This window comes from Eschrichtius robustus, chromosome 6, assembly GCF_028021215.1.
Source record: "Eschrichtius robustus isolate mEscRob2 chromosome 6, mEscRob2.pri, whole genome shotgun sequence".
Taxonomy (NCBI): Eukaryota; Metazoa; Chordata; class Mammalia; order Artiodactyla; family Eschrichtiidae; genus Eschrichtius; species Eschrichtius robustus.
In genome coordinates, this window is record NC_090829.1 from 116368677 (window position 1) to 116391866 (window position 23190).

Here is a 23190-nt window from a genome sequence, read left to right on the forward strand (position 1 = left end):
AAACTCCAAATCATAAAAGCATGGAATTAGTAATTGACTCAATTTGCCTCATTTATTAGTAGCTCAGACCTCTGCTTGAATTAATATTGCCCAATGGAATTTCAAGTAGTGGTGACATAGCGTATCATGACAGAGATTAGTGCCTGTTTCTATTACTGTACTTCAAACATCCCACATCCTCCAATTAGGTTAGCTCTAATCTAACATGTATGCCTTTGGCACTTTTATTGTCAATAAGATGTGACATCAGTTGTTGATAACATCATGTTCATTTTAGGCAGCGTGGGATTCATTCTGCCTTAATTTGGCATGGTCTTTACAGTTGCTTTTGCATCTTGTCTCAGCTAGGGGTTTACTTATTATATTTCCTGATGGTGTTAATAATATATAACAATTAAAGATGGAAGTTAGTTATCTATACATGTGTAATATAAAAATTGCTAATATACTGAGTTCCATACTGTAATGCAAATAGCATAACCAAGTGCAATTATATATTTTTTATTATTTTTCTATTAATGATGATTAGTATTTTCATACAAATGCACATTAAATTTACAATATTATTTAAATAGGTTCTATTTTTTAAAGAATTGCTGATATTCCTATGCTATTTTAGTAATAACTAAAAATAATTTTCTTATCTCTGAGAATAAAGAAATTTAATTTATAGTAGAACATTAGTATTTTCATGGGCATTATGGTAATAAGTCACAGGAAATTAGGCACTGTTTTCTGTTATTAAATAACTGAAAAAATATTTTTGGTTGAAATCATGCCTTACAAAACCCAAATAAGGCTAGGTACCAGAACCCCACCATGAATTTGACCTGAGTCTTGAAAGGAATAACATAAAATTTTAAAGCACTGGCAACTCCTCAGAAGTTTAATCTATAGGAAACAGCCCTGAAGATAAATACTCCACATTTTGTAACTTGGACTTTTGTGAATTTCATCATTGGCCAATGCATACTATACAGCAAACCATTTAAATAGATGCTTTGGCTTTAATTACTTGGAGCCATTTGATTCATGAGGATACAATACATCTTTGCCATTGTGGTATTAAAAGAAAGAAAACAATGCCAAAATATACATGCACATGAACTATCATAAACTGAATCTGCTTCAAATGCTTATCATAAAGTCACTGATAGTTTTCATGGTCAGTGTGTAACAAAAGTGCATCTTCAAAAAATGAAAAGATTTTAAAAGTTCTGCCCAAAAATTGTATTAAGAGAAGGGAAGTAATTGTTACAAATGTCCTTGTTGTAAGATATTTCAGACAAAATTAATGACTACACGGAGTTAATGGCCCTAGGACCACAGGCTCTTCCAGTTGATCATTAATCCTCAGGAAATACTGGCATCATATATGTTATTGTTGAAACTATATATAGCCAAGAGTTCCACTTTGTTCCTTCATTGTTGCTTGAGTTATACCCCACTTGTTGAGTTCAAGTTGAATATGCAATGGAAAAAGTCCTGAAGGACATTAGCTATTACTAGCAATAATTATCAAATTGATTATGTCCCCCTAGAGAGAAATGAACTGCTCTAATTTTTACATAAATATAAATTATCTTCATCTTACAGTTTTCCTAGCCAACATTTTCCTCAAACAGATATTTTAAAGTCATTCAGTATAACCCATATATATTTTAGATGATTTTCAATGTTTAATAAAATTCTGATTAATTACAACTGTTAATTAGAAGCTTAAAATGGAAAATGCTGAGCCCAATGAATTCAGTGTATTAGGCTTTCTGCAACTTTATGAATTGGAACAAAAGAACAAAGAAATCAAAGCAGTAGAAAGGTACGTTTCAATATAAACTAAAATTATTCACATAATTCTATATTGATTAATAATTATAATATTATTGTTTAACTCTAATTCTATACTGATTAAATTTGGAATTTCTTATTTTATTTTGGAGTTAAATTATACTAATATATATATTACTACAGTAAACTATTTCCAACATATACATATGTATTTTTGTGTGAAATTGAAAAAATTAGAAATGAAAGAATGTATCTCTTTGTGTTAAATAAATTTCATTTTAAATTACAGTAGTATAAAATTATTTATTGCTCATTTTTTGTCCCTTCATTCTACTACTCCATTACTCCTCCCCATCAATTTTCTTTTTTTATTCTTCTTGTACCATCCTGATCCCAATATAATCATTTGATGTGAGTCAGAATTGTATCTTCTTTTCATATTTTATGAATATAATTTTTGCTTTTACATCCTTCCCTTCCCACAACCTTTCCATGCATTTTTCAAACATTTTTTTTTAGCGGAATGGTTAACTGAAAGCAAAAGGGTCCAAACTGTCTCTGGATTATGGTAAAAGCATCTATCTTCTCTGGAGCCAAACCACACTTATGAGTCTGACAGAATACGGATATTCTTGTGGTTGGACTCCTGAAGAACTGTAAGCTTAGTGCAGGTAATGGATCTGACTTTGCTTCTTTTGTGTTTTTTCTAACCTGTCTTAAACTCTCTGTTTTTAAATGGTTTGATCTCCTGTTACACTGGGTCTCTGAAGAAGGCTGAGCTCCAATAAGTAGGGAGTCAAAATAGCTGGTGTAAGTTTAGTTTAGTAGTTCAAGTTAAGAGAAAGGAATTAGAGAAGAGACAAGACGATAAATGTAAAGAAACCCAGATTTGGAGTCTAATAACCTGAGTATGAATCCCTGCTCTACCAGTGGCTGATCTTGGCCAAGTCACTTAAACTTATAGGAACTCAGTTTCCGCATTAAAAAAAAAAAAAAAATGGAGGACATATTATATATTATCTGGATAAGGTGAATTAAATATGATCATGAATGTGAAGTCACTTTCTCTATTGTCTACTACATAATAGGTACTCAATAAATATTTTAAAAAATCTTTAAATAAAATCCAGTCAAATCTACTTAACCAATCAGTATTCTTGTCAAAGTAGTTACTTTGGGTATTTCTTCTAACATAAGATCAGACTCTAATATTTGGTGAAAGAAAGGCATCAAAGAAATCAATATGGACATTACCAATAGAATTCATGGATGCATTTTATTAATAGGTATAATTTATCCTTTGAGTTTATACTTATACTTTGTTTAGATAAATGTATGTACTAAATCATTTGTTGTCTAAAAAATGCAGCATATACCTTTCAAATCCTTGAGAAAATTTGTAAATTGTTGACTTACTGATTCTTATTCACATTTCTAAATATTAAATATATACATTTCATAAATACTAAATTGAGATAAACAGCAACTCTGTTTCCTTTAATTACTTAAAAATTATTAAACCTGAATATTTTGTTGCTTGGGTATGATTTTTTAAGTCAAATGAATAAAAAGAATTCTAAGGAGAATTGATTTTTAGAGAAACCTCCTAATGCAGTGTTATGAAATGGAACAAAATATAGATTCATTTGTTGGTGTTCCTAATGTAAAACACCATTTTCAATACAATTTCTATTATATTTTAGCACTGCATAGAAAAGTCATATCTAGGGCTTCCCTGGTGGCGCAGCGGTTAAGAATCCGTCTGTCAATGCAGGGTACACGGGTTCGAGCCCTGGTCCAGGAAGATCCCACATGCTGCGGAGCAACTAAGCCCGTGTGCCACAACTACTAAGCCTGCGCTCTAGAGCCTGCGAGCCACAACTACTGAGCCCGTGTGCCACAACTACTGAAGCCCGCGCGCCTAGAGCCCGTGCTCCTCAACAAGAGCAGCCACCACAGTGAGAAGCCTGCGCACTGCAACGAGGCATAGCCCCCGCTCGCCGCAACTAGAGAAAGCCCGCGCGCAACAACGAAGACCCAATGCAGCCAAAAATAAAGAAATTTAAAAAAAAGTCATATCTAAAAATTATATTTGAGATTATTTATGTGCAATCACAAAATAAATAGGTATAAATTAACAGGATGTGACCCCTTCCTCACGGTTTGTTTCATTTTGTTTTATTTCACAATATGTCTTCATGTAATAAAAACGTACTTTAGTAAAAATTGACTAGCTTATCTTAAAATTCATATGGAGAATCAAGGGACCCAGGATAGCCAAAACATGCTTGAAAAAGAAAAACAAAGTTGTAGGACACACTTGCCAATTACAAAACTTAGTACAAAGTTACACTAATCAAGACAGTGTACTTCTGCACCACTTAAAATGTCTATTAAGAGGACTTAATAGACATTTTCCCAAAGAAGACATGCAAATGTCCAGGTACATGAAAAGGTACTCAACATCACTAATCATCAGGGAAATGCAAATTAAAACCACAGTGAGACGTTACTTCATACAGGTTAAAATGGCTATTATCAAAAAGATAAGAGATAACAAGTGCTGGTGAGGATGTAGAGAAAAGGGAACCCTTGTGCACTGTTGATGGGAATGTAAGTTGGTACAAATCCTGCCATTTGCAAAAACATGAATGGGCCTTGAGGCCATTATGCTAAGTGAAATAAATCAGAGAAAGACAAATCCTGTCTATACTATGTTATCCTGTATATGGGGGATCTAAAAGAGTCAAACTCATAAAAACAGACAGTGGAATGGTGGTTACCAGGAGCTAGGAGTAGAGGAAATGCGGAGATGTTGGTTAAAGGGTACAAACTTCCAGCTATAAGATGAATCAGTTCTGGGAATCTAATGTACAGCATGGTGATTATAGTTAAATATTGTATTATATACTTGAAAGTTGCTAAGAGAGTAGCACAACTTTTTTTCTGTGTTCTCACCACACACACAAAAGTATAATTATGTGAGGTGATGAATGTGTTAATTAATCTTATTGTGGTAATAATTTAGTAATACATAGGTGTATCAAATCGTCATGTCGTATACCTTAAACTTATGCAATGTTAGAAGTTAATTATATCTCAATAAAGCTGGAAAAAATAATGATGGAAATAGTAGCCAAAAAAGAATGTAATTACTGGCATCAGAATAAACATATAGATAAATGGAAAATATCTGAGAGGACACAGAAGCCTTCATATATGCAGGAAATTGATTTTCAATAATGGTGTAATAATTCTTAATTGGAAAAGAATCCTTTTTTAACAAATGATGCTAGAACAATTTGTAATCAATACACAAAAGAACAAAATTGGATATCTACTTCATACCATACACAAAAACTAACTTGAAATGGATCAAAGACCTAAACACAAAAGCTAAAACAGAGAGAGAAAACAAAGGGGTAAATTTCAGTGAACTTGGGTTTGGTAGTTTCTTAGATATGATCCCAAAGCAAAAGCAACAACAATAAAAAATATTTTTTATGGCTGAGTAGTATTCCATTGTATATATATACCATATCTTCTTTACCCATTCAATTGTTGATTGACACTGAAGTTGCTTCGATATCTTGGCCATTGTAAATAATGCTGCTATGAACATTTTGGTGAGTGTATCTTTTCAAATTAGTTTTTTGTTGTTGTTGTTGTTTTTGGATATATAACCAGGAGTGGAATTGCTGGGTCATATGGTAGTTCTATTTTTAGTTTTTTGAGAAACCTCCATACTGTTTTCCAGTATGGCTGTTGGGAGAACAGGCGTTTATTTCATTTTCCAATTTTATTGAACAAAAATGTTTTCTGTTATTTATGCATCACATTAACATGAACTGTAGTATTCCGCTTTGAATCTCCTAGCATAAAGGGGGAGGATAAAAAAGTTCATTTTCCAACTTTCTTCTATTCAGCACACACTTACCTTCATAAAATAGCTGATGCTTTCTAAGCTACATTCTTGAACTGTTTTTTTATAGACTTAGAAAGCCAGCATGGATTCAGAAGGCTAAGGGGCGATAGGCAGTGCTATTTCTACCCCTTGATTACATAGGCTAATGTGGTTTAGAGACCCATGGAGAAAGAACACTCTTGAGATCAAGCTCAGGATATGTCACATAGAACAACTTTGAAAACCAAAAGGCAGCCAAGAGCTAGCAATGGAAAAAAAAAAAATCCTTCCATTTGCTGAGTTTTATGTGTGATCTTTCTTGAGCTTCACCACCTTCTCATGAAACAAAGTAAGTTATTTCTTGGAGTATGGGACCAGATGTCTGTCTGCCAAGCATCATCTCTAAATATTGCAGTTTACTTCCTTTATAACCTTAGGGAACAATTCAGCAGACAAATTTTCTACTCTGTCTCCATGTCAGGTTTCGGAGTAGGAGGTCCTTTATTTGTCCATGACTATAATTGATTCCTATTTAGTCCTTGACCTTATGAAAGTTTCCAAGCCTTGTTTTCAGGAATCTCCTCAGACTGGAAAGCAGTGAGTTTTTACTCAATAAAAGAAAACATTAGGTAGATAACACAATACATGGGAAAGTGAAGACCTTAAAATGTGTGTGTGTGTGTGGTGTGTGTGTTTGCTTATGTAAGAAAAGTAATTGGATGAAGTTGTTCAGTTTTCCAGTATGGTGGAAAAAATCAAAATAAAACAGAAACCTAAAAGAGCCCTCAGAACTCTGAAATACCGTTCTAAGCCTTTACTTGGGCGATTCCCTTTAACAATCATGAGTGCACATTTAGTGTATTTGTGTGGGTGACCTCAGTAGGGTGAAAACATCCTTTATTTCCACTACTGATTATAAGGCAGCAGTTCCTCTTTTCAAAATTAGTCAAGCATCTGGTGACCTATTTATTTTTCTGAGGCATAGACAACTCCCTTTTTTCAGAACCTTGAAAATATTCTCTATAATGTTGCTTTCATGTTTTAAGTCTGAGAAGTATTGATTTCTCTGGTTATTCATTTTGATTTTGTGAGCAATATAGTTTCCACCTGGCAACAGAGAGCTAAATTGAGCAATTTAGAAGAATCTGTAGCATTTATTCATTTTTAAAAGACAGTCAAATACATTCCTACAGACCCCAGGTCATTAAGAGGACTCTTGATATTCTTTCTTCCAAATAAAAAAGATGTCAATATGTATTTTGACAGGAAAATATAGAAAAGAGTGCTTTGTTTCATGTAAAATGAGTATTTTCATTCTGAGACTGACCATAAATCTGATGCTTAAAGTAACCTTTATTACATTTCAATTACTCATTACCCCCCCAACCCCCCCCACACCCCCTCCCGCCAAATAGGCTTATAACGTAAAATAGAAAACCTGAATCAGGGTCTTGAATGTGTGCTATCACTATCTGGAGCTAGATGACCTGCTTTATTTAGTTTTGGATTTTTAATCACTTTACCAATGTAATTAATTTTTAACAGATTTTGAAAATTAACCATAGGAATCACCAAGAATATTTTCAGGGCCATATATAATTCAAACTTGCAAGTTCATACTCAAATGGAAGAATACTAGGATTTGGAAACTTGGGCTTTGAATGGATGCACAGAAATTCATACATTTGAGAATATCACCAAAGAATTTGCTAGGGTAACTCTGAAATATAATCTGGTCTTTGTTAAACATGTTCATTATTGCACATATACTTATTCTCTGATGAAGATATATTATTATAATCTGAAATTTACAGATTATTTTCCAACCTTTACAATGTACTTTCTTTAGAAAGATACCAAATTTCATCCTAGTTATATGTGCCTGTCAAATGCTTTACACCAAACAAGCATGCGAGATATGAATCAATTTAACTGCAGTATTCAGCAATTGAAGAGTTCTTCAAATGCTTGGCTAAAATCTAGTCACATTATAGTTTTCCCCTTATTAGAAACTTAATAATGAATTAAAAAAAAATATATGAAGTTAGTTGTCTTGACTTCTAAGTGAATCAATACTTGCTCCTAGTGAGTACTACCTTTATTTCTAAATACTAGCAAACAATACCTTACAATCCATTAAAATTTTTTTCTTTGCATTACTGCCAAGTTTAGTACAGCTTTCCATAAAATCATTTTCTTATTTACATCAACATATATTGGAAAATACCCTCATTTCCCACAATTTATTGGTAATGTTTTTAGGCATTATAAAAAATTGACCATCTACCCTCCCACAAGATCAATTAGAATTTTCAGAAATCGTAACAAATGTTCACTGTGACTCCTCATTGAATCACTTTCCTCCCGGTAAAGTTTTCATTTAAAATGTTTGTTATAATGCAATCCATAATGAACAGTGAACTTGAAACTGTTGGGGAATCTAGATATATCTATGGTGAGCTGACAAAATTGTTGCATTGCACAGGACTTCTTTGTATGAGATTAACTAGGATAGTTTAACCCTTATTAATTCCTGCACTGCTTACTCTCCTTTCTGGTATTTAGCTTCACTTTCAAATTTGCATGGAAACATTTACCTAGGGATGTCATTTCCAACATGAAGAGCAAATAAAGCTATCTGGAAAAGCAAGTGTGTTGCTCAGTAGCAAAGGTGAATCATATATTACTAAAGTGAACACTGAATTTATATTCTGACTGAATTATTTGGTATAATTTGGTTTTCAGCAATACCATAAGGTGAAGTCACCAATCACTTTTTACTCAGGTTCAGCATGGTGTTCACATATTTTGCATGGCCTGGTATGAAATTCCTCTTAGCAATGGGATTTATAAAACAAAAAATATTTTGGTTTGCCTTCATGTATTAACTTTTCTAAACATTCCCTCATATTCTCAGATGAATCATTTCATTCAAACAGCTTGCAAGGTGGGACAGCACATGTGACTCAACAGAAGTTAACATAGAGAACCAATATGGGTCCTGCTCCAGGCAAGGGTGGGGAGAAAGGGGTGTTCTGCTGTATAGACAAGGTTACTAACTGTTATAAAATGTCACCATTTATGCCACATGCAAACTTGCTTACCAGCCATTCTGTGTAATATTTTCAGTGAACATGCTAAAAACTTAATCTAAAGATTAAATGGAAAACACCAGTCACTGCGATGTCATTTCCATATGATTTAGAGAAAGTTCCATGCTTCCCATTATATGATTAAAACAAGCAAACTAACAAACAAGATATATGTTAACGGAGTGTACATCTATGAGCTTATGTGAAAATGTTATTTAATCTGTAAAAGGCTTTTATATTATTGTAAAATAATAATGATCCAACATTATGGAACATTGGGATATAACCTCTAAAATACCATGTAGAAAGTCCTTAGCTCAATATAGTAATAGTTTCATGTTTATTCTATCTGAATAATGTCTGTTCTGCACGTTATCTGTCACACTGACTAACTGCATTTTAAAATTTCTGCTCTGCTCCTTCAGCTTCTATGAAGTGATTCTTTAGTTTAGATATTTAAGACACATTGCCCGTCTAAATTCTGTGTGAATTTCTAATCAAAACACCATGAAAAAATACTATATTTCGACCCTGATAAAGGTCTAAGAGCTTAAATTCAGTGGCAGACAAGACTCTCTACACCCACTTCTTACTTGTTCAATTTAAGAATGTCTATTCCATAGACATTAATCTATCATATTTGAGATTTAGTTACATCTATATCACAGTTAAATTGTGCTTTCATTTGCATAATCAATATATGTATATAATTCAAAGCATGTCTGTAAAAAGAGTTTTGGAAGCATACAGTCTGGAAAACTAATTTTTTAAATGTTAAGAGAATGGATTTAATTTAAAATATGCTTGAATTTCAAAAACTATTGATGCTTCGATAATGACGGTGATAAAATGACTGTGGTTAAATTTAAAGGACAAAAGTTTAAAATAAATCAGAAGACACTTTTGTGAGGAAAAGTAATAATTTTCTCCAAGAGTAAATTAGGAAAGAAAGCTTGGGGAAAATAGAGGAAACAATTTTAACATCGTCGTCGCTGTTACATGGAATGTCAAACCAAGACAATATGATAAAAAGAGGGCTTCCCTGGTGGCGCAGTGGTTGGGCGTCTGCCTGCCAATGCAGGGGACACGGGTTCGAGCCCTGGTCTGGGAAGATCCCACATGCCGCGGAGCAGCTAAGCCCGTGAGCCACAACTACTGAGCCTGCGCATCTGGAGCCTGTGCTCCGCAACGGGAGAGGCCGCGACAGTGAGAGGCCTGCGCACTGCGATGAAGAGTGGCCCCCGCTCGCCGCAACTGGAGAAAGCCCTCGCACAGAAATGAAGACCCAACATAGCCAAAAATAAATAAATAAATTTATAAAAAAAAAAAGAGATGGAGTATAACAGTGGTCTGTATCAGTCATTCCCAACATGTGGTTTGAAGTGCAGGAGGAGTGCTGAAAATTGTTGCATAGACCCAAGAACACACATGCACAGCAAGCATTGACTGTCAACCAAAGAATGATGTATTTTCCATGTATATGTTACTGTTTTTCATCTGTATGTTACACAATAAGACATCAATTCATATTAAAGCATGTCTGGGGAATTCTCTGGTAGTCCAATGGTTAGGACTCCGAGCTTTCATTTCTGGGTCCCACATTCAATTCCTGGTCAGGGAACTAAGGTCCACAAGCTGCACTATGGTGTGGCCAAAAAAATAAATAAATAAAAATAAATAAATAAATAAACTTAAAAAAAAAAAGTCTGCCTTCCAAGCATCTTGTTATTTCCTATAAAGTAGTACTACTATAATAAATTAAAAGAGAATCCTCCTACAGGGTGAGGATGGACCATTATGGAAGATGGGAAAATTAAGACATATCTTAGGTGCCTTTAAGCTATGCACTATTTTTGCTTTTTTGAATGGTATTATTCAGCCAACTGTAACAAACTATTACCATCCCACAAAACCCTTGAAGAGCTACCAATAGCTGAGGAAGAGATGCCAAAAACATTTCTAAGAATAGATGGTTCCAAAGACTAAGTAAAATAAGCACATTTCAATCAAGAGATTTTGTAGGGATTTAGAAGCTAAAATTTACAATGAAGGCATAAAAGGCAAATGCAATATCAGGGCGGTTCCTGGGACACTGCAAGAGGACCTGTCAGAGCAGAATAAATAAACTAAAATAAATTACAAAGCCTTTGAGAAACAGGAGCTCAGTAACCAGATCACTGGCATTACATACCGTCGGACTCCTCCACTTACTAGATAATCAACCTTGGGCAAGTTACTTTCCTCATCTGTAAGCCCAGGTTAAATATATTACCTATTTTGTGAAGATCAAATTAGTTAATTCACGGGACTTTACAAATTTTTGACGGTTTCTGGCCAGCTGTCCACCAACCCCTTTTCCTTTACCAAATAATGGAATACCAAAAGGAAAAAAAAAAAGAAAAGAACGGGTTTGAGAGGCTTAAAAAATAGTTCAAAAATCTTTGCCTCTAGTTTTAATGTATGTTAAAAGAGATAGTTTTTTCTTTTCAATATCGCTGAATTATTGTCTTTCATATAATTACGATTAGATAAAAATTTCCTTTTGCTATATGAATGTTAAAAGGCTACTCTATACAAGGACTCTTCTAGAATTGAAAATTGTGCAATTTGTTAACAGAATCCTCAAAATTAAAAAGAGAAAAGTGTTATGGAATGTTATTTGTCTGTTATCTGATCAAGAGAGCATTAAAATTTCTTGTATTGCCATAACTCATCCTAAATTCATAGGATAATTTTGGCATACTCTTTCTCCCTGAGTTTATCATACCCTCCTCCCTGCAATCTATTCAGATCTGCAGCTAATCAAATGCAGTGAAAGCTCCTTTACAAAATGATATTGTCTATTGCATTTTGAGCTAGACTGGGAACGCCTGAGACGGGGTTGAGGTGGGGACAGTGTCTAATTTATCTCTTATTATCTTACTCTTTTTATTCCTAGCACAAGATCTCATTCATAGTTAAAACTTAGTAAGTGTTCATTATTACATTGAAATTTGAAGTCTAAAGTTCAGAAAAATTCATGCCATGCCTCTAGTTGTATCTATAGTTAGATAAAGATGTTGATTATTTGTGGCATGTTGAAATATGGTGTCCATCATACATGAAGGCAATATTATTGATAAGGTATAAGATATGATGATTTCTTTTCCTTTACAGTAGAGGTTATGGTTTTGGACTGTACACTAATCATTAATTGAATAATAATCTGAATATAATTATTAATTTTCTGGTATTCTTATAAATAGAATGTTATTTATACTGATGAATTTTAATGACTTCTTTTTTCAAAGTATTTTTAATGCTTTTCTTTTCTCAGGGTGAGCGGCTAGGCAAAAAATTTATAGATAATCACCTGAAGCAAGTAATAGACTAAGCAGTAATTTTCAGTGGAGTACTGATGCATGTTACCCATTGAGTTGCTAGGACTTGGTCTAAGATTTTTCCACTAGGACTAGCCAGGGTTTAGGTATAACTGGAAAAATAAAGGGGGGAAGGAAGCCCAAGCTTGAGAGATACAAACTTTAGGCTTCAACACAGCTGAACTTGGGTCTTAGCTTATCTTTCTGAAGATGAGACAAATACCCTCGCTTTATAGAGGCCTCTCAGGTCCACAGGCCAAGGTTATGTTAGTTGAGTATTTGTTCTGTAACTTAATACAAACACAGCTTCTATATTAAACAACTAAATAGCTCTTAATAAAACTTTAAGGATAAGAAAAAAGCAAAAAAAAAACAAAGAACGATGAGTTTCCTTAGCAGTTGATAATTTTTTTTTTTTGCTGTTAGTCATCATTAAGGTAAGAAAACATCAATTATATTTATGCCCATAATATATATGAACGTATACACATATGTTCATGAATGTGTACAAGTCATGCTCTTTGCAAAAAATAAAATATAATTAACAGTTTTCTATATACTCAAAAGAAACAGAAAAAAATCAGCAAGAACTAACAAAACAGTGTACTTTTCAGGTTATTGAGGAGACCTTTAAAAAAATGTTTTTCTCAACAACCAATTTTCACAAAGGAAATCAATCCAGATAAAGATTTTTCTTGAATGGCAGGTAGTGAAATGTGGTTCATTTTCAAACACAAAAGACTTTGTAGAAATGGGGCCCAACCAAGCAAGTGAGATTTCTGTGGAGACTCCGGAAACTTATCAGGTTTTTGTTTTACAGCTCATTGAGTAAGAAATACAGTTCCTCCAACAATTTCCTTTAAAGCATTTGTTAATGTGTTAGCCATGATTCTTGTGGGGCTCTTGAGCAAAAGATAAAAAGGATAGAAATATAGTCTCTAGTAAGGTTGTTTGGGGCAGTTAAGTATCAGATGCTCAACAGTGAAATTGTAAGAGCTTGCATTTAGATGTGATCAAAAAAAGTTCAGTAAATACGTTATTAGAACCGGTTAATCAGCCTCATGATTGAATTGCCAGGTTAGATCCTGCTCATGTCTGCATCATCTGCCACATGGCTTCCCTTTATTGCTGAGGGTCTAGTGCACAACAATTTGTTGAGTTGAAACAAGATAATAAGTTCTTAACAGAATCTGGTATCTCTTAGTTTTGCTCAATAATTTGTCTCCAAAGACATATGTGCTTTGAACTATAAACCACATGCAAAAATGTAAATATAATGGTTTTCATTTATGTTCTCTATTTATTCCTGCCAGATACACGTTTACCCTTCACATTTTAATGCATCACCCACATATAAAATCTAACTGATGTTAATTCAACTGTGCCTAAATTGATAGTAAGCCTGGGTATATATGTTCAATTTATATAGATGCTAGGCAATTGAATCTTTTACAAATTTAATATATTTAGATTAAAAAATTCTGGAATATTTAGCATATTTTTCTTTTATAGAAGGATTTTTAATCCTATTACAGTCATCTCCGTATTAGTGGAAGCAACACATCCATGACAGTTATAGTTTGAGAGGTGGGAATAGTCATGAGAAAATGATGGGCAATTAATCATAAAAGATTAAATTTGGAATAAAAAAGGGCTTTTGTCATTATTTTAAATGCATAGAAAATATTTTCCTCAAATGCAATTTTTCTGGAGTAGTTTATTACTATAAGTAACTACATACAAATAAGTGAATATACATTAATTTATATTAATGTCAAAGGCAGAATTTAATAGAGTAATGGGAAAAGTGTAGACTGAGAATAAGACAGATGAGAACTTGAATCCTGGGTCACAAATTAAATATGTAATGTCAGCCAAAGTTTCTTAATTCTTTTCCAACTCAGTTTTTCTTGTTCATAAAATGGAAATAGCAATAACATATATTTCAAACACTTTCTAGGAAAAGTAACAATATGATTGATGTGACATTATGTGGTTAATGGAAGGGATTCAATAAAAATAATTAATTAAATCTAAAGAAACTAAACATACGAGGTGTTAATATTCTTTAGATGAATTTCTTCTTTAGAAATTATCTAGTCCTAAATACTCACTCTTTGACATTTGTGTATTTTAGTGAATTCCTATTGGTTTATTAAACCTTCTAACTGAGTCATTTAAAACACAAATACTAAATTCACTACACTGATTCATGGCCTGAGCCAGGCACCGGTCCTTATGCATTCTAACCAGTTTTGTTTCCTGGAAAGACTCTTCTGTCACTTTCCATTTAGCCCTTTTCCAGCTTGTAGATTTAAGCTGGTGAAAATGGAAGCCGACCAAATGCTTGTCACCCAGCCAGGCCACAGGGCTCACTCGTATGAAGACATTAGTTTTTCATCATATTTAGAAGCGTACTTCTAGTTCTGATTTGACGATGAAGTGAGGTCATCTCTCAAATATGAATTAAGTAATTGAGTTCTGGCTAAAATTATCTCCTGGTAATTTTCTTTCTTTAAATGATATATTACATTTCTTTCTAAAGAATAAGATGTGGTCATACAGTGGCATTTTGTTAAAAATCTCCTTTCCCGAAAGGAAAGGAAATGGTAGAGTTAGGCCCTTGAGAAAGAAATTAATCCCCTGGCCACAGAGAAGCAAAATGACAACGTGGATAAATACCTTGTCTTTTAACGCAAGTTTCAAGTGACTGTGGCCAGTCACAGCAGAAATCGTAATGAGGGGTCTGTGGAGAATGGTTCTTCAGAATAAACCAGCAAAGCATTGGTGGGAATGTAAGAAAATGATAGTGGTCTCAGAGGAATTTCTTTTCTTCCAGGCTTACACTTTGAAGCTTTGAATCCTGAACTTTTGAACTATGTCGGCTTTATCTTGTCCCTTTGGAGAGATTTGCAAGGTACTCTTATAACACTTGCTATAATTATATTCTTAAAAATTAATGATACAGTGATTATCAAAGAAATATTGTCTGCTTCAAAAAATTCTAAAACTAGCAAACACACACAGACACATACACACAGACATACATAGACACACAAAGCCTTTCTGATATGATTTGTCCTATCACAGCTTAAGAAATAACAGTCCTCTTTGTTACATATCTCCAAAGCCCCCAATAATTTATAATAAAGCTTGCAAGTCATTATCAGAGTCTGAAATGCTCTCTTTATAACTAGGAAGAAGACATAAAGGGAAAGCTAAAAGGGTAGAAATCAAGAGAGAAACCCAGCATGTGGCCAGCTGAGGATATACAATTGAGGCTGAATATATTCTTCAAAAGAATTATTTTTAACAAATCTCCTCTCAGTTTGATTATATGATTCAGCAAACGTACTGTCTTGGGTTTTGTGGCTCTTTGGTACTTAGAGACAGAGTACATCAGATTCTCTAACATAATAAAATTAGGTTATTGGAACGATGTACTGGAGCTTAGAGAGTCTCTTGCAAGGAAGATCAGTCTCTCAAAGACCCTCTATGTGCCTTGCAGTCCAGTTCAATTTCTGGTCTAGGATAATGAGAGAAGCCACAGTCACACAAAAGGGGCCTTGTATTTCAATTAGTCATTAAATATTAAAGCTTCATTATTTTCCATAAGCAATAGTTTTACATTTTTTTCTATATTAACATGTTTATGTATTGATTCTAAAATCTGCAATAGGTAAAGTCAAATTTCCTAGCCACCTTATTGAATTCTGCTATTTTCACTTATTTTCAAAGCTCATTGAACCAGTTCATAGTCCCACCTTACAAACAGTTAACAGAAATGACTTTCATTCACTTCAAGTCTTTATTTAATAAATGTGTAAGTCTCCAAGTGCTGTAGTATCAAGATACACATTACCGAGATTAAAACATAAATTAATGAAAAGCTATCCATGCTGAGTAGAATAAAACTGACTGATTACACAGTTACGCAGCTGTCACTAAATTAACTTTTAAAAAGGATTAAGTGGGAAATATCAACTCTTGAAAAATGTAAGCCACTGAAACAACATTCTAAAATATAAACCTTGTTGTAAAAAGAATAACCTACATAGCAACAGAGAATGTCACATATTTAGCTGGCAGTATCCACCAGTCATTGATGAAATTATAATATTTATGACGGTTTTCTGGCAATAAATACAAACCTGATGAAAACTTGCATATAATAGTATACTATCCTCAATTTTAAAACTTGAAATATTCAAGATTTAACCTTCACTAGAAGCTAGTAGAACAAGAACACACTGTAATTTTCCTCTACACGTTAAATCTCCTCTTTTTGGACTTATGGTAAATATACTCAATATTGTTTGAATGTTTACTGTGTACAAGATATTTTATCTCATTTCATCCTCACAAGAGTCCCAAGATGGAGGCACAGATTGAGGGGAGGTGAAAGAACTAGCTTGAAATCATATAGATGGCAGGTGAAAATCTGGGATTTGAACCCAGTCTAATAGCAGTGACTAAGCTCTTACCTATTAAACCATAACCTTTTTCACTTCTTATGCTTCCACTCATCAGTTATGCATTCGCTCACATTCTCTCTTCTCTGCATCCTTATTCTTATTCTTAAAACTCCAACATCAGACACAGAAAGATGCATTATAGTAGAAAGATTTAAAGCATACTTGGTCTCAAGCTTTGGATCTGCCATTTTCTAGCTTATGACCTTGGGAAATGGCACTTAACTACACTATGACTCAGTTTCTCATTGTAAATGGGAAAAAATGAAATAACACAGGTAAATCTCTAAGCACAGTGCCTGGAACATGTTAGAGGCTCAATAAATATTATTTATGTAGCATTTATAACCTTTTGTGAATAAACCATGAGTGTCTGTATTTTAAGTCATCTTTATGAGTCAAATAAAAGATTTGCCTGGTAAATAAATGTAAGGAAAGGGCAAGTAGGAAAAATTTATGGATATGTATAGTGCCCACAAAAGAATAATTAATATTAAAATAATAATGGTATAGCAACTACCTTTCGCATAATGACATTGTGAAAGTTTCTTTACAGACATCTCTAATTCTTATAACAACAAAGTATTATTTTTCATCTTTTATAGATGTGAAAGAGCAAATAAGAATTTAGCTTCTTGCCTAAGGTTACACAGCTATTGTGTCAAAGCAAGGATTTGGTTTCTGAAGTTGCTCCTACTTTTCTCCCCATACAAGTTATAGGAATTTCCCCTTTGTAGGGAGTTTGCTCTGTGGTATAGCTATGCAATGACTGAGGAATAAGAGCTGGCATATCTGCAGATGTCTATGGAACCAATGCAAATACGAAGGCAAGGGCAGTCAGGAAGACTGAGGCAACCGATCTCCAAAGTGTAGCTTAGCGGCACACCTTGCCCTATATGTATACCGGAAGTCAGCTTGCTAGAGCGTGGGTCATCTCTGCCCATGGCAGTGATATTCAAGTTATCTGGATTTGCCTGGCAGAGGGTCTGAGGGATACCTCCACCGTAACTCAGAAGATGGGTGGTTGCAGCCTAATAAGCAGCTGATTCACCTTCCCATTCCTGGTCCACCGTCCTCATCCAAACTCACCGTCAGCTCATGTCTTCTGCTGACCCAGTGATTGTGTTTACTTCTTACTCTTGCATCCACTTGCTCATGTGAACTTGTGCTATGCATAGCAGCAGGAGCTCTTTTGGGAATACCAAAAGAAAGGAGCTTAAGGTCCATTTGGGGAATCAAAGACATTCAGATGTGATAACTTAATAATAATTAATTACAAAGTGGCCCGTGGAAGTATTTTCCAGTCATTAAAGAGGTAAGTTAGCAACTAACTAGCTGATTTCTAGGTTACTATAACCTAGAAATCATCAACAATAATAAGTCTGAACCACTTGCTGCCCATGAGTTTAGGTCATATCCACTGTGTCACTTCCTGGAGCACCAGAAAAACAATCAACCCCCCACCCCCCAAAACAAACACACAAAAAACCCTGGAAATACTAGAACTCGTGCTATGATACAGTGTAGAAAAAATACTATCATTGCAGGGGAAATAACAGAATCTGAGAGAAAGAACGACCTATATCAGTCATCTAATCAAATCTTATTTCACTTAGATGACAACTAAGATGATGAGAATGATATAGCTGGAGTATATTAAGAGGTGGATGAAATTCAAAAGGTCATCATTTGACCTATCATTTAAACCTTCATGTGAATTAAAACCAATGTGATGCCAATCTCAGTGCTATCCATTTTTTCCTTAATGACCACACATATGAGAAGCAATCCTGGATTCTCAAACTTTCCAAAGAATATTGACAACCTTCCACAATGTCATACTTCACTGTTTAACTTGTTCCTTTATGGGGGAAATTCTCTAATCTGATATTCACCCTTCAAGTTGAAGGCTAAACCATATTTTCTTGTTCATTCTTTTTACTCTGAATGGACTAGTCCTTTGTCGTGGTATTATAATTAGCCTTGAGTTCATTTGGTCCTGGGGGCAGGGAGAGAATAAAATAAATGTGATAAAGTTTAAAACCCATGTTGACTTTTTGTTTGGTTGGTTGTTCTTCATAAATTTTATTCTTAAAATGTTAATTTTCCAGTTTATATATAGATTTTAAATCTATATATCTATTCATAGCTTTTTGTAGCACTTTGATAATTCAGGGTTTTTTGATTTGCAGGTTTTTTTTCTTTAGGGACTACTTGGAAAAGCAAATCTGAACAGAATAAAGTTATTGGGGCAATCTTATTGCTGCCTGTTACTATACAATCTACTGCTGTATTGTCTGTAAATGTTTAAGTAGTACTAATATGGGAATAGACATTAAAATTTCAATGATCAAATTTGCAAAATTCTCTATGAGATATCTGAATAGAAACAGGTCTAGAGAAGAAGTTTGTATTCCACAGAACTTTCTTCTTTAGAATCAGTATATATAGTAATAGAGCTTCGTCAATTCTAAGTTCCTTTTGGGGTAAAAGATAAACTTTTAATCATGTGCACAATTGTGCTTCTATGCTCCTTCTGAAATTTTTATTTAAAATTATTTCTGCATTTATTTTATATAAGAACTCTTTAAAATGGTTAGCTGAAAGTATAAAATTGATTAAACCAATCGTTTTGACAATGAAATATATAAACTAAAAGACAACTGATCTAAATAACCATGTTCATATAACCATATTCTTTACACATTTTATGATCCTATTACTGAGAACATAGATTTCAGGGCTAGTTCCAAATAATCTGTATTATAGGGGCCAGAACACTTTGTTTTGACCTCAGTATACAGATGTTAATGTTTTAAACAATTTTCTTCTTCTTTCCCTTATCTTTCTAGATTAATGTGAGGAAAAACACATGAACATGCTTTGTTAATTTGTAAGTTGATAGCGGATAGATTTAGATAGTGATATCTAGATTCAGGTACCAAAAAATTTCTATGAAGCGTGCCTGAAAAAAGTGAAAAACTGTGATATGGTTACCTTAGCTATCATATATTTGGATTTGTTTTGCATTTCCATTCAAGGTCCTTAGAAAATCTAAACTAGTTTTTCTCCATGGCACACTAGCTTATAAAATACAAATGTTTACAACTACCCATGAAAATTCTGATTCAGTAGGGTCTGTGTCTTTTAACAAGCTTCAGAGCAGATTCCGATGATTCTTCAGGTTTAAAAAACAGAGTCCTAAAGAAATTATCTGCCTAAAATGGGTCCCAACATTAGACCAAGTTAAAATTTCACTGAATGTTCTTAGATCTGTTAACCGTGCCCAGTGCTAAAGACATATAAAAGTGTTCATATGCGATACGCCATTGGATGTTCAAATTGCTATCTTAGAGAAACTGCTGATTATTTGACATGTGATATACATTTTATTCTGTAGAAGTTTAGATTTTAATAATATGAAGGTTTGAAAAAGTTTACCACATTGTTTTCCTAGTACCTTCTCTTGCCTCCAGTATTATGTTATTTTATATTTTTGCAGTGTAAATACTGCTACAGTTTTTTAGGTTTTTAAAGGTCATTATAATGAAAAGACTGTAAGTGGATTTCTTAAATTATGGAATTCTGTGGCAATATGTAAACCAGAGTTGGTATCACCTTTACACCTTAGAGAGCTGTTCACACCTTTGTAATTCACAGTAACTTTATTTAAGGTTGATTTCAGTTAGGTGCGAGGTTTCACCTCCAAGTATATATTTAAACGTTTGTTTTTTTTTTTCTCCCTTAAAATAATCACAACTCTTGAAGCTAAAGACTTCAAAAATGAAACATAATGTGTAAATTTTAAATATATTTTAAATTAAAACAATTATTGAAGATTATATTTTAAATTTACATGCTATATATACAAGTATACACATACACATTTATAAGGAGATTCAGAGAAGAGAAAAAAATCGGTATACTGTTGAAAATTAAGGTGTTTAGAAAATGATTAACAACCCACATCAACAAGAAATATAAAAAGATATTTCTACTGTAGCCACTTCTAGTTCTTCTCAATATTAAGTGTGGTCACTGTGTGGGTGTGAATTCTTGTATTGCCTATATAGACTGTATACTGAAAAATAATTATAGCTAAAGATAAGTGAATCTTATTTGGGGTTTTGTGTGTAAATTTTGCATCCTAACCTCAAAGATTAACCTCTCTTCAGGAATGTCAAATTGATGAGAAAACTTAAGGACAGTTTTTGAAAAGTTTTCATCTATGTAGGCAGCCAAGTTATATAATCCATACTTTTGTTTCTCTGAGATACTCAGAAAACTGTCACATCTCAGTTCTCTCTAACATTGACTGAAACAAAGTATAGAAAGCAAATCATTAAGAAATTTTTTAAAGAAACATATAAAACAGTCAGTGAAACAAAAAGAATTGATAAATTATGAGTAACATGAAGTGTAATTTAGGCACTGAAGTATTTCAAACTCATTATTTCTGGTTTACTTTTTCTAGCATTTTTCGTCATAAGTTTATTAGCAAAGAATCACATTATACTTGTAAAATAAACACTCCCTTTAGTCAACTTTACATAAATTCAAATAAAAATTAAGTTTGAAGAATCAACAGGAAATATTTTACTTAGTGGTGTTTTTAATGCTTTATCATCCATTACTTATTTAAATTCAGGATATGAATGACAAATGTGTATATGAAAAGCATAAATTCATGGAACTGGCCGGGATGCATCTATCATTAATCTCTAATGAGAGAAATGTAGTATCCTTGAATACTCGTATTTGTCAGTTCTCTGCAATAGAAAACTACCTTTGAGCACAGTCTTTAAACACTATATTTGCTGTGACTTCTCTGCTACTTACACAAATGGTGTCACTTCAGTACTCAATGAACCAGCCACTAAACCGGTCCACCACAATGGGTCTGAGATCAATAACTAATTTTGAAAACTGATTAGTTTGCACCAGAGTAGTAGACAGTTCCGAATTTTGCCAGAGGACATAATCAGCCAGTAAATAGAGGTATTAGTGCACTAGTAATAGGTTGGTAATACAGCCCAAATCTGCCATAAGCTCTTTTTCACAAAGGGTGATTTGAGTCTTCATAAGCAACTTCACTTGTAAATTAAACCTTTTTTTGATGTCGAAATAAAGCTTAGTTTTATTATGCAACATTGCTTGTTAATAAGAGTTGTTTGTAAATGAATTCTAATAAAGCAAGCAAGCTCAGCCTTGGGTGACTGTTAAAGAGCCAAAGACATTTTTTTATACATCTTGACTGGCTGTGAATTCCAGATGTTTTCAATATGAAAAATGTTATGTTCTAACAGTTAATGTTGCATTGCTAGCCATTCAGAAGATGTATCTTTCTATTAGATGGAAATGTTGCTATGGAGATAACTAAATGTCTGACCTAAGAGAAGAAGTGGGGAGGGAACTGTATTAAAAGAAAGGAGAACATCAATTATGCCAGTAATTGAAAAGGTAGTGAAAAGGTAAACCTCTTATCCACAATTACTTCCAGAAAACAAATGTGAATATATGATGCACAAAAAGGAGGTTGTAGCCTCTTGCATGGTCCTTGTACTTAGCTTCATCACGTGACCATGTGGATAAAACTTGACCACTCAATTATAATGTGAACTGGCACTAAACTGAATCCATACCTTTAAAAAGCCTTCCAAACGCATAAGCTATACTTTGCCAATTGCTGCAGGGTTCATGGTAGGGCTGTGATAAAATACAGCTTCAGAGAGTTGTGTTAAAATATGCCCTTCTCAAAACTCTGAGACAGTTGTGATTCCACAAGCAAAACAAGTCTAGAAACTGGTGATACGAAGCTGGTATAATTTAGCACTCCAGATGGAATTGCTACAGCAGAGTTGCATCGTTTGGATTGGGATTTTAAATGTGTGTACTCAGTGCAATTGAATTCCGAAGCCTAAGCTGAGGGAGGAAGAACAGACAGAGAAAAATCACAAGCTATATTCCGAAGACAGATTATTTGTTTTAATATGAGGTGGGATGTAAATACTTAGAAAACAGATTGTAATTAGGAACCTCAGGCCACCTCTGTTCATTCAGTGGATAAGAAGGCAAACTGAGATGACTGTCTCAAGACCTTAGTGCACAACACTGGCAGCAATGGGACAAAGCTTTTAGTTTGGAACATTTAATTCACTGTAATAATGAAATTAATATTTATTATTTTGGGTTTTCTTTTGTATTCTAAAGAGCAACATTCCCCCCCATAATTCCACTTTTGAAGGAAAGCTCTCAGGAAGAAAGAAGGAAAAGAAATGAAAAGGAGAGAGAGCTCCTTCACTTGGGTCTCAAAGCCCCTCAGAGGACTTCCACGTAGATAAGCTCCACTCTTTCTTCTACCCTGTGGTCGTGAACACAATGTCTTTAGGCTCATTTCAGTTCATCCAGAGTTAAATTTTAGTATCAAATCAAAATAATTGATTCTATCAAAGGCAGTGGATACCTGTCTAATTAGCTACTATTGATTCTTTACGAATTAGTTGGAAAAGCTCACAGATAATGTTGTTATCCAAATATTACAGAAACATTCTATGTCCTAGTAAAAGACCTAAGAG